We start from the raw sequence: 14,357 nt of genomic DNA on the forward strand, positions 1-14,357 counted from the left end.
TTGATACTGACTCTGCAGGATGTAAAGTGTATTACAGTATATTGATGCGAGCCTAGCCTAACAGAGTACGGCTACATGCACGCAACAGCATACCTCGTCCCAGTTTTGTAAAAGAAGGAGGAGGGACACTATGTGCGGCGGGAAATATTTTCCACACTAGGCCACGCCTCTGTGGCCCAAACATAACTAAACACCTAATCCCACCCAGTCCCCTAAATGCCCCCACATAGTAACTATTCCCCCTTTATGCCACCTCCTCCATTGATCACGCTGACTGGATGCTTAGGACAGGACCTGTGAGACGTCATCATGCTGGAGCTCAGGTCCTGTCCTGCACATCAAGTCAGCAGTGAGCAATAACCGCAGCAAATGGAGGAGGCGAGTACCTGTTTTTTTTGTAGAAGCAGAGAAGGGGGCATTATTCTTACTGGGGCACACTAATGAGGCATTATTCTTACTGGGGCACACTAATGAGGCATTATTCTTACTGGGGTGCACTAATGGGGCCATTATTCTTACTGGGGTGCACTAATGGGGGCATTATTCTTACTGGGGTGCACTAATGGGGGCATTATTCTTACTGGGGTGCACTAATGAGGCATTATTCTTACTGGGGTGCACTAATGGCGTTATTCTTACTGGGGTGCACTAATGGCGTTATTCTCACTGGGGTGCACTAATGGGGGCGTTATTCTAACTGAGGGCATTATTCTTATTGGGGCGCACTAATGAGGCATTATTCTCACTGGGGTGCACTAATGAGGCATTATTCTTACTGGGGTGCACTAATGGCGTTATTCTCACTGGGGTGCACTAATGGGGGCGTTATTCTAACTGAGGGCATTATTCTTACTGGGGCGCACTAATGAAGCATTATTCTTACTGGGGTGGACTAATGGGGGCATTATTCTTACTGGGGCGCACTAATGAAGCATTATTCTTACTGGGGTGGACTAATGGGGGCATTATTCTTACTGGGGTGCACTAATGGGGGCGTTATTCTTACTGGGGTGCACTTATGGGGGCATTATTCTTACTGGGGTGCACTTATGAGGGCATTATTCTTACTGGGGTGCACTAATGAGGGCATTATTCTTACTGGGGCGCACTAATGGGGGTGTTATTCTTATGGGGGACACTAATGGGTGGCATTATTCTTACTGGGAGCACTAATGGGAGCATTATTATTACTGGGGAGCACTAGTGGGGGCATTATTCTTACTGGGGGCACTGATAGGGGCATTATTCTTACAGTAGGGCACTAGTGGGGGCATTATTCTTACTGGGGTGCACTAATGGGGACATTACTATTGCTGGAGGGCACTAATGTTGGCATTAATATTACTGGGGGCAGTATTAATTCTGGGAGGTGATAATGGGGAAATTAATATTATTTGGGGACATTATTAATTCTGGGGGGGCTTTACTGTTACTGGGGGGCACTAATGGGGGCAGTATTAATTCTGGGAGGCACTAATGGGGCCATTAATATTACTGGGGGCCATTAATATGTATGACAGCGCGTTAACACCCCATCCCTTTGGGGTGTAGCTTAACTTGGCCAGTATGTTTTGTTGCGAAAGATGGCTACCCTACTCACAGTAGTTATGCCCACATATGCCCCTCACAGTAGCAATGCTCAGATATGTGCCCCCTCACAGTAGTTATGGCCAAATATGTGCCCCTCACAGTAGCAATGCTCAGATATGTGCCCCTCACAGCAGTTATGGCCAGATATGTGCCCCTCACAGTAGTTATGGCCAGATATGTGCCCCTCACAGCAGTTATGGCCAGATATGTGCCCCTCACAGTAGTTATGGCCAGCTATGTGCCCCTCACAGTAGCAATGCTTAGATATGTGCCCCTCACAGCAGTTATGGCCAGATATGTGCCCCTCACAGTAGTTATGGCCAGATATGTGCCCCTCACAGTAGCAATGCTCAGATATGTGCCCCTCACAGCAGTTATGGCCAGATATGTGCCCCTCACAGTAGTTATGTCCAGATATGTGCCCCTCACAGTAGTTATGTCCAGATATGTGCCCCTCACAGTAGTTGTGCCCAAAGCAAAACCCATGGTGTGGATACATATGTCTACCAGCTCAACACATCTTCCATGTTTTCTCCTAATTCTCCACTAGCAACTTGTGTTTGAAAAAGGTCAGAATTGACCAAAATGTCACACTTTCACTTTGAGTTTCCTTGCATAAGAAAAATAAAAAATACATCTTGATACCACCATATTCACTGGAGTGCTGAAGTTTCTATATTAATAGTAGTTATGCCCAGTTATGTGCCCCTTCACAGTAGTTATGCCCAGATATGTTCCCCCTGACAGTAGAATGCCCAGTAAAGTGCCCCCTGACAGCAGTATGCCCAGTAAAGTGTCCCCTGACAGTCGTATGCCCAGTAAAGTGCCCCCTGACAGTATTATGTCCAGTAAAGTGCCCCCTGACAGTAGTATGCCCAGCAAAGTGCCCCCTGACAGTAGTATGCCCAATAAAGTGCCCCCCGACAGTAGTATGCCAAGTAAAGTGCCCCCTGACAGTAGTATGCCCAGTAAAGTGTCCCCTGACAGTAGTATGCCCAGTAAAGTGTCCCCTGAGAGTATTATGCCCAGTAAAGTGCCCCCCTTCACAGGCAGTAAAAAAAAAATATATATATATTTTCCACATACTCACCTCATTCCCCAGCAGCAGAAGGATGATACTCGGAGCTCACAGCTTCCACTGTAGTGCGGAGCGCAGACAGGGTGAGGAATGATGGAGCTGACGGTTGGCTCTTGCTCCATCATTACCGGAAGCTGTCTCTGCTTACTATGGAAGCAGGGAAAGCTGCCAGAAAGCAGGACATACCTCCCCCGTACCGGGACTGCGGGACAGCTGCATACATCCGGGACTGTCCCGCCGGAAGCGGCTGCTTTGGGGCTCTGACCCAGAAGGGGCCCATCCAGGAGGAGGAGGACAAAAAGATTTTGTCAGGGCCTCCTCAACAGTATTACACAATGAAATAATATACAGTGACAGTATAGACAGTGTAGAAGGATGGAACAGCTGCCGGCCCTGGTCTGAGAGAGCGATCTTTACTAGCCACAGGAATGGGGGCCGCATAAAAGGAAGGGTTCGCAAAAAAATTACTGTGGGAGGCGGGGCCGCATTCAAAAATTTGCTGTAGGGCCCAGTAATTTCTAGCTACACCACTGGGTGAGAGGTATGCAACAGTGAAAAAAAGTCTGTTTTAAAACTGATAAACTGTACATATTTAATAGACTTTTTTTTCCACTGATGCCTTTCTGAGAAACGGATGTTAAAAACGGAAATTGTATGAGGGCAGCCGGTCAGTGAAAAATGAACAAGATAGAACATGTTCTATCCTCCATTATTCACTGGCTGTAAAAAAAACTGCCATGTGAATAACCCCATAGACTAACATTGGTCTTAAAATGGACGTGTAATGGCTGTTAAAAAATGTCCATCACATGTCCATTTTTCACTCGTGTGCATGTAGCCTAATTGTGCCCTCACATAGTAATAATTCTCCTTTATGCCCCACACACTTTGGCTGTGCCGTCTTTGTGTGGTACACACTAATAGTGTCCCTGTAAAGTGTTGATGCTTCCTTTGTGTCCCCTCAGAGGAATGATGATACCCATTAGTGCACCCATACGATGCCTCCATTAGTGCCCCTCTACACAATAAGGATGCCTCTACACAGTAATGATGTCCACTTAGACCCTCTGTGCAAAATAAGTATGGCCTTGTAGTGAAGCCCACCTTAGTGCCCACCACCTCACAGTAAGAATGCCCCCTTTGTGCATCAAATGGTAAGAATGTCCCTTCCACACAGTATTGAAGCCCCTTTCATGCCCCTTCTCTCCCCTCCTTTTTTCAGACATTACAGGCTGCAACTTGACTGAGATGCAACTTTTGGGAGGAAAGTGCTACAAGCTGCAGTCCCCCTAATTTTTATCTGTTTTATAGTTTAACAAATCACAGGAAAAAAATATATAAAACATCCTGCACGATATGATAATGAATGTTGCGGATGTACATGGCTACATTTATACAATCACATAAAATAATGCACTATAATAATAGATGCAAGCATAACATATGGACTAAGCCCTTACTCTGTTAATAAAATCTGAGACACTTAGTCAATACATTTTGATCAAAACACATCTAAGCCCACATAACAAGCGACAAGGTGGTCTCAGTTCAGGCGGGTCCTACGCTAAACCTGCCTATGCCATTATGCATTTATATTCAGGAGTGCAGACCCCGCACATATAGTGTGTTGCTCCTAGTCACCTCCATGTGCAGCAGCAACCGGAGGGAGGAGGAACACTACTATATGTACCACCTTAATCAAGATTGCCTATTACATAGGTGGGAGGAGGAGCACACACTACTATATGTACCACCTTAATCAAGATTGCCTATTACATAGATGGGAGGAGGAGCACACACTACTATATGTACCACCTTAATCAAGGTTGCCTATTACAAACCGGATTCCCAAAAAGTTGGGACACTAAACAAATTGTGAATAAAAACTGAATGCAATGATGTGGAGATGGCAAATGTCAATATTTTATTTGTAATAGAACGTAGATGACAGATCAAACGTTTAATCTGAGTAAATGTATCATTTTAAAGGAAAAATACGTTGATTCAAATTTTCACGGTGTCAACAAATCCCCAAAAAGTTGGGACAAGTAGCAATAAGAGGCTGGAAAAAGTAAATTTGAGCATAACGAAGAGCTGGAAGACCAATTAACACTAATTAGGTCAATTGGCAACATGATTGGGTACAAAAAGAGCTTCTCAGAGTGGCAGTGTCTCTCAGAAGCCAAGATGGGTAGAGGATCACCAATTCCCACAATGTTGCGCAGAAAGATAGTGGAGCAATATTAGAAAGGTGTTACCCAGCGAAAAATTGCAAAGACTTTGCATCTATCATCATCAACTGTGCATAACATCATCCGAAGATTCAGAGAATCTGGAACAATCTCTGTGCGTAAGGGTCAAGGCCGTAAAACCATACTGGATGCCCGTGATCTCCGGGCCCTTAAACGACACTGCACCACAAACAGGAATGCTACTGTAAAGGAAATCACAGAATGGGCTCAGGAATACTTCCAGAAACCATTGTCAGTGAACACAATCCACCGTGCCATCTGCCATTGCCAGCTTAAACTCTACAGTGCAAAGAAGCCATTTCTAAGCAAGATCCACAAGCTCAGGCGTTTTCACTGGGCCAGGGATCATTTAAAATGGAGTGTGGCAAAATGGAAGACTGTTCTGTGGTCAGACGAGTCACGATTCAAAGTTCTTTTTGGAAATCTCGGACGCCATGTCATCCGGACCAAAGAGGACAAGGACAACCCAAGTTGTTATCAACGCTCAGTTCAGAAGCCTGCATCTCTGAAGGTATGGGGTTGCGTGTGGCATGGGCAGCTTGCATGTCTGGAAAGGCACCATCAATGCAGAAAAATATATTCAGGTTCTAGAACAACATATGCTCCCATCCAGACGTCATCTCTTTCAGGGAAGATCCTGCATTTTTCAACAAGATAATGCCAGACCACATTCTGCATCAATCACAACATCATGGCTGCGTAGGAGAAGGATCCGGGTACTGAAATGGCCAGTCTGCAGTCCAGATCTTTCACCTATAGAGAACATTTGGCGCATCATAAAGAGGAAGGTGCAACAAAGAAGGCCCAAGACGATTGAACAGTTAGAGGCCTGTATTAGACAAGAATGGGAGAGCATTCCTATTTCTAAACTTGAGAAACTGGTCTCCTCGGTCCCCAGACGTCTGTTGAGTGTTGTAAGAAGAAGGGGAGATGCCACACAGTGGTGAAAATGGCCTTGTCCCAACTTTTTGGGGATTTGTTGACACCATGAAATTCTGATTCAACATATTTTTCCCTTAAAATTGTACATTTTCTCAGTTTAAACTTTTGTTCTGTGATTCATGTTCTATTCTTAATAAAATATTAGAAGTTGGCACCTCCACATCATTGCATTCAGTTTTTAATCACGATTTGTATAGTGTCCCAACTTTTTTGGAATCCGGTTTGTACATAGGTGGGAGGAGGAGCACACACACCTATATGTTCCAACTTAATCAAGGTCGCCTATTAGATAGGTGGGAGGAGGAGAACAAACATCTATATGTACCACCTTAATCAAGGTCGCCTATTACATAGGTGGGAGGAAGAGCACACACACCTATATGTTCCAACTTAATCAAGGTCGCCTATTAGATAGGTGGGAGGAGGAGCACACACTGCTATATGTACCACCTTAATCAAGGTCGTCTATTACATAGGTGGGAGGAGGAGCACACACACCTATATGTTCCAACTTAATCAAGGTTGCCTATTAGATAGGTGGGAGGAGGAGAACACACATCTATATGTACCACCTTAATCAAGGTCGCCTATTACATAGGTGGGAGGAGGAGCACACACACCTATATGTTCCAACTTAATTAAGGTCGCCTATTAGATAGGTGGGAGGAGGAGCACACACTACTATATGTACCACCTTAATCAAGGTCGCCTATTAGATAGGTGGGAGGAGCACACACTCCTATATGTACCACCTTAATCAATGTCGCCTATTAGATAGGTGGGAGGAGGAGCACACACTACTCTATGTACCACCTTAATCAAAGTCACCTCTTAGATAGGTGGGAAGAGGAGCACACACACCTATATGTACCACCTTAATCAAGATCTCCTATTAGATAGGTGGGAGGAGAAGCACACACTACTATATGTACCACCTTAATCAAGGTCGCCTATTAGATAGGTGGGAGGAGGAGCACACACAACTATATGTACCACCTTATCAAGGTCGCCTATTAGATAGGTGGAAGGAGGAGCACACACTACTATAAGTACCACCTTAATCAATGTCGCCTATTAGATAGGTGGGAGGAGGAGCACACACTATTATATGTACCACCTTAATCAAGGTCTCCTATTAGATAGGTGGGAGGAGGAGCACACACTACTATATGTACCACCTTAATCAAGGTCTCCTATTAGATAGGTGGGAGGAGGAGCACACACAACTATATGTACCACCTTATCAAGGTCGCCTATTAGGTGGGAGGAGGAGCACACACTACTATATGTACCACCTTAATCAAGGTCGCCTATTAGGTGGGAGGAGGAGCACACACACCTATATGTACCACCTTAATCAAGGTCTCCTATTAGATAGGTGGGAGGAGGAGCACACACACCTATATGTACCACCTTAATCAATGTCTCCTATTAGATAGGAGGGAGGAGGAGCACACACACCTATATGTACCACCTTAATGAAGGTTGCCTCTTAGATAGGTGGGAGGAGGAACACACACACACCTATATGTACCACCTTAATCAAGGTCTCCTATTAGATAGGTGGGAGGAGGAGCACACACTACTATATGTACCACCTTAATCAAGGTTGCCTATTAGATAGGTGGGAGGAGGAGCACACGCAACTATATGTACCACCTTATCAAGGTCACCTATTAGATAGGTGGAAGGAGGAGCACACACTACTATATGTACCACCTTAATCAATGTCACCTATTAGATAGGTGGGAGGAGGAGCACACACTACTATATGTACCACCTTAATCAAGGTCTCCTATTAGATAGGTGCGAGGAGGAGCACACACAACTTTATGTACCACCTTATCAAGGTCGCCTATTAGATAGGTGGAAGGAGGAGCACACACTACTATAAGTACCACCTTAATCAATGTCGCCTATTAGATAGGTGGGAGGAGGAGCACACACTACTATATGTACCACCTTAATCAAGGTCTCCTATTAGATAGGTGGGAGGAGCACACACTACTATATGTACCACCTTAATCAAGGTCTCCTATTAGATAGGTGGGAGGAGGAGCACACACACCTATATGTACCACCTTAATCAAGGTCTCCTATTAGATAGATGGGAGGAGGAGCACACACACCTATATGTACCACCTTAATCAAGGTCTCCTATTAGATAGGAGGGAGGAGGAGCACACACACCTATATGTACCACCTTAATCAAGGTCGCCTCTTAGATAGGTGGGAGGAGGAACACACACACCTATATGTACCACCTTAATCAAGGTCGTCTATTACATAGGTGGGAGGAGGAGCACACACACCTATATGTTCCAACTTAATCAAGGTTGCCTATTAGATAGGTGGGAGGAGGAGAACACACATCTATATGTACCACCTTAATCAAGGTCGCCTATTACATAGGTGGGAGGAGGAGCACACACACCTATATGTACCACCTTAATCAATGTCTCCTATTAGATAGGAGGGAGGAGGAGCACACACACCTATATGTACCACCTTAATGAAGGTTGCCTCTTAGATAGGTGGGAGGAGGAACACACACACACCTATATGTACCACCTTAATCAAGGTCTCCTATTAGATAGGTGGGAGGAGGAGCACACACTACTATATGTACCACCTTAATCAAGGTTGCCTATTAGATAGGTGGGAGGAGGAGCACACGCAACTATATGTACCACCTTATCAAGGTCACCTATTAGATAGGTGGAAGGAGGAGCACACACTACTATATGTACCACCTTAATCAATGTCACCTATTAGATAGGTGGGAGGAGGAGCACACACTACTATATGTACCACCTTAATCAAGGTCTCCTATTAGATAGGTGCGAGGAGGAGCACACACAACTTTATGTACCACCTTATCAAGGTCGCCTATTAGATAGGTGGAAGGAGGAGCACACACTACTATAAGTACCACCTTAATCAATGTCGCCTATTAGATAGGTGGGAGGAGGAGCACACACTACTAGAGTTGAGCGAACACCTGGATGTTCGGGTTCGAGAAGTTCGGCCGAACATCCCGGAAATGTTCGGGTTCGGGATCCGAACCCGATCCGAACTTCGTCCCGAACCCGAACCCCATTGAAGTCAATGGGGACCCGAACTTTTCGGCACTAAAACGGCTGTAAAACAGCCCAGGAAAGGGCTAGAGGGCTGCAAAAGGCAGCAACATGTAGGTAAATCCCCTGCAAACAAATGTGGATAGGGAAATTAATTAAAATAAAAATTAAATAAATAAAAATTAACCAAAATCAATTGGAGAGAGGTTCCATAGCAGAGAATCTGGCTTCCCGTCACCCACCACTGGAACAGTCCATTCTCAGATATTTAGGCCCCGGCACCCAGGCAGAGGAGAGAGGTCCCGTAACAGAGAATCTGTCTTCATGTCAGCAGAGAATTAGTCTGCATGTCATAGCAGAGAATGAGGCTTCACGTCAGCCACCACTGCAACAGTCCATTGGCATATATTTAGGCCTAGCACACAGGCAGAGGAGAGAGGTCCCGTAACAGAGAATCTGGCTTCATGTCAGCAGAGAATCAGTCTGCATGTCATAGCAGAGAATGAGGCTTCACGTCAGCCACCACTGCAACAGTCCATTGGCATATATTTAGGCCCAGCACACACACAGGCAGAGGAGAGAGGTCCCGTAACAGAGAATCTGTCTTCATGTCAGCAGAGAATTAGTCTGCATGTCATAGCAGAGAATGAGGCTTCACGTCACCCACCACTGCAACAGTCCATTGGCATATATTTAGGCCTAGCACACAGGCAGAGCAGAGAGGTCCCGTAACAGACAATCTGGCTTCATGACAGCAGAGAATCAGTCTGCATGTCATAGCAGAGAATGAGGCTTCACGTCACCCACCACTGCAACAGTCCATTGGCATATATTTAGGCCTAGCACACAGGCAGAGCAGAGAGGTCCCGTAACAGACAATCTGGCTTCATGTCAGCAGAGAATCAGTCTGCATGTCATAGCAGAGAATGAGGCTTCACGTCACCCACCACTGCAACAGTCCATTGGCATATATTTAGGCCTAGCACACAGGCAGAGCAGAGAGGTCCCGTAACAGACAATCTGGCTTCATGACAGCAGAGAATCAGTCTGCATGTCATAGCAGAGAATGAGGCTTCACGTCACCCACCACTGCAACAGTCCATTGGCATATATTTAGACCTAGCACACAGGCAGAGGAGAGAGGTCCCGTAACAGACGATCTGGCTTCATGTCAGCAGAGAATCAGTCTGCATGTCATAGCAGAGAATCAGGCTTCACGTCAGCCACCACTGCAACAGTCCATTGTCATAAATTTAGGCCCAGCACCCAGGCAGAGGAGAGAGGTCCCGTAACAGACAATCTGGCTTCATGTCAGCAGAGAATTAGTCTGCATGTCATAGCAGAGAATCAGGCTTCATGTCAGCCACCACTGCAACAGTCCATTGGCATATATTTAGGCCTAGCACACAGGCAGAGGAGAGGTTCATTCAACTTTGGGTAGCATCGCAATATAATGGTAAAATGAAAATAAAAATAGGATTGAATGAGGAAGTGCCCTGGAGTCCAATAATATATGGTTATGGGGAGGTAGTTAATGTCTAATCTGGACAAGGGACGGACAGGTCCTGTGGGATCCATGCCTGGTTCATTTTTATGAACGTCAGCTTGTCCACATTGGCTGTAGACAGGCGGCTGCGTTTGTCTGTAATGACGCCCCCTGCCGTGCTGAATACACGTTCAGACAAAACGCTGGCTGCCGGGCAGGCCAGCACCTCCAAGGCATAAAAGGCTAGCTCTGGCCACGTGGACAATTTAGAGACCCAGAAGTTGAATGGGGCCGAACCATCAGTCAGTACGTGGAGGGGTGTGCACACGTACTGTTCCACCATGTTAGTGAAATGTTGCCTCCTGCTAACACGTTGCGTATCAGGTGGTGGTGCAGTTAGCTGTGGCGTGTTGACAAAAGTTTTCCACATCTCTGCCATGCTAACCCTGCCCTCAGAGGAGCTGGCCGTGACACAGCTGCCTTGGCGACCTCTTGCTCCTCCTCTGCCTTGGCCTTGGGCTTCCACTTGTTCCCCTGTGACATTTGGGAATGCTCTCAGTAGCGCGTCTACCAACGTGCGCTTGTACTCGCGCATCTTCCTATCACGCTCCAGTGCAGGAAGTAAGGTGGGCACATTGTCTTTGTAGCGTGGATCCAGCAGGGTGGCAACCCAGTAGTCCGCACAGGTTAAAATGTGGGCAACTCTGCTGTCGTTGCGCAGGCACTGCAGCATGTAGTCGCTCATGTGTGCCAGGCTGCCCAGGGGTAAGGACAAGCTGTCCTCTGTGGGAGGCGTATCGTCATCGTCCTGCCTTTCCCCCCAGCCACGCACCAGTGATGGACCCGAGCTGCGTTGGGTGCCACCCCGCTGTGACCATGCTTCATCCTCATCCTCCTCCACCTCCTCCTCATCCTCGTCCTCCTCGTCCTCCAGTAGTGGGCCCTGGCTGGCCACATTTGTACCTGGCCTCTGCTGTTGCAAAAAACCTCCCTCTGAGTCACTTCGAAGAGACTGGCCTGAAAGTGCTAAAAATGACCCCTCTTCCTCATCCTCCTCCTCCTCCTCCTGGGCCACCTCCTGTTCCATCATCGCCCTAAGTGTTTTCTCAAGGAGACATAGAAGTGGTATTGTAACGCTGATAACGGTGTCATCGCCACTGGCCATGTTGGTGGAGTACTCGAAACAGCGCAACAGGGCACACAGGTCTCGCATGGAGGCCCAGTCATTGGTGGTGAAGTGGTGCTGTTCTGTAGTGCGACTGACCCGTGCGTGCTGCAGCTGAAACTCCACTATGGCCTGCTGCTGCTCGCACAGTCTGTCCAGCATGTGCAAGGTGGAGTTCCACCTGGTGGGCACGTCGCATATGAGGCGGTGAGCGGGAAGGCCGAAGTTACGCTGTAGCGCAGACAGGCGAGCAGCGGCAGGATGTGAACGCCGGAAGCGCGAACAGACGGCCCGCACTTTATGCAGCAGCTCTGACATGTCGGGGTAGTTGTGAATGAACTTCTGCACCACCAAATTCAGCACATGCGCCAAGCAAGGGATGTGCGTCAAATTGGCTAGTCCCAGAGCTGCAACGAGATTTCGCCCATTATCACACACCACCAGGCCGGGCTTGAGGCTCACCGGCAGCAACCACTCGTCGGTCTGTTGTTCAATACCCCGCCACAACTCCTGTGCGGTGTGGGGCCTGTCCCCCAAACATATGAGTTTCAGAATGGCCTGCTGACGTTTACCCCGGGCTGTGCTGAAGTTGGTGGTGAAGGTGTGTGGCTGACTGGATGAGCAGGTGGAAGAAGAGGAGGAGGAAGCCGAGAAGGAGGAGGTGGCAACAGGAGGCAAAGAATGTTGCCCTGCGATCCTTGGCGGCGGCAGGACGTGCGCCAAACAGCTCTCCGCCTGGGGCCCAGCTGCCACTACATTTACCCAGTGTGCAGTTAGGGAGATATAGCGTCCCTGGCCGTGCTTACTGGTCCACGTATCTGTGGTTAGGTGGACCTTGCTACAGATGGCGTTGCGCAGTGCACACTTGATTTTATCGGATACTTGGTTGTGCAGGGAAGGCACGGCTCTCTTGGAGAAGTAGTGCCGGCTGGGAACAACATACTGTGGGACAGCAAGCGACATGAGCTGTTTGAAGCTGTCTGTGTCCACCAGCCTAAATGACAGCATTTCATAGGCCAGTAGTTTAGAAATGCTGGCATTCAGGGCCAGGGATCGAGGGTGGCTAGGTGGGAATTTACGCTTTCTATCAAATGTTTGTGAGATGGAGAGCTGAACGCTGGCGTGTGACATGGTTGAGACGCTTGGTGACGGAGGTGGTGGTGGTGGTGTTGGTGGTACATCCCCTGTTTGCTGGGCGGCAGGTGCCAACGTTCCTCCAGAGGCGGAGGAAGAGGCCGAGGCGGCAGCAGCAGAATAGGCCGAGGCGGCAGCAGCAGAAGAGGTAGCAGGGGGAGCCTGAGTGACTTCCTTGGTTTTAAGGTGTTTACTCCACTGCAGTTCATGCTTTGCATGCAGGTGCCTGGTCATGCAGGTTGTGCTCAGGTTCAGAACGTTAATGCCTCGCTTCAGGCTCTGATGGCACAGCGTGCAAACCACTCGGGTCTTGTCGTCAGCACATTGTTTGAAGAAGTGCCATGCCAGGGAACTCCTTGAAGCTGCCTTTGGGGTGCTCGGTCCCAGATGGCGGCGGTCAGTAGCAGGCGGAGTCTCTTGGCGGCGGGTGTTCTGCTTTTGCCCACTGCTCCCTCTTTTGCTACGCTGTTGGCTCGGTCTCACCACTGCCTCTTCCTCCGAACTGTGAAAGTCAGTGGCACGACCTTCATTCCATGTGGGGTCTAGGACCTCATCGTCCCCTGCATCGTCTTCCACCCAGTCTTGATCCCTGACCTCCTGTTCAGTCTGCACACTGCAGAAAGACGCAGCAGTTGGCACCTGTGTTTCGTCATCATCAGAGACATGCTGAGGTGGTATTCCCATGTCCTCATCATCAGGAAACATAAGTGGTTGTGCGTCAGTGCATTCTATGTCTTTCACCGCTGGGGAAGGGCTAGGTGGATGCCCTTGGGAAACCCTGCCAGCGGAGTCTTCAAACAGCATAAGAGACTGCTGCATAACTTGAGGCTGAGACAGTTTCCCTGGTATGCATGGGGGTGATGTGACAGACTGATGGGGTTGGTTTTCAGGCGCCATCTGTGCGCTTTCTGCAGAAGACTGGGTGGGAGATAATGTGAACGTGCTGGATCCACTGTCGGCCACCCAATTGACTAATGCCTGTACCTGCTCAGGCCTTACCATCCTTAGAACGGCATTGGGCCCCACCATATATCGCTGTAAATTCTGGCGGCTACTGGGACCTGAGGTAGTTGGTACACTAGGACGTGTGGATGTGGCAGAACGGCCACGTCCTCTCCCAGCACCAGAGGGTCCACTAACACCACCACGACCATGTCCACGTCCGCGTCCCTTACTAGATGTTTTTCTCATTGTTATGGTTCACCACAACAACAAATATATTATTTGGCCCAATGTATTGTATTCAAATTCAGCGGGATATAAATTTGAGGCCTAGTATTTAGGCGCTGGGTCACCGGTATGGATTTAGTGACAGAATTAGACTTGGAAATGCACAGAAGCGTGTGTGTGAAGTTATTCTGAATGACCCTATGTGCACCTTCAATATTATATACCCTTTTAGGGATAGATTTCAAATAGCTCTGATATAGCAGAAACCACTAAATTATGAAATTGCTAAATTGGGAATTGTACTTCAACCCAGAACAAAAAATGTGCTTTGACGGACACTAAATATCTTGCCCAGCAACAACAGTACAGCGGTGGGTAACGAGAGATTTAGAGGGATTTAAATTTGAGGCCTAGTATTTAGGCGCTGGGTCACCGGTATGGATTTAGTGACAGAATTAGACTT

Source organism: Bufo gargarizans, chromosome 2 (genome assembly GCF_014858855.1).
Source record: "Bufo gargarizans isolate SCDJY-AF-19 chromosome 2, ASM1485885v1, whole genome shotgun sequence".
Classification (NCBI taxonomy): domain Eukaryota; kingdom Metazoa; phylum Chordata; class Amphibia; order Anura; family Bufonidae; genus Bufo; species Bufo gargarizans.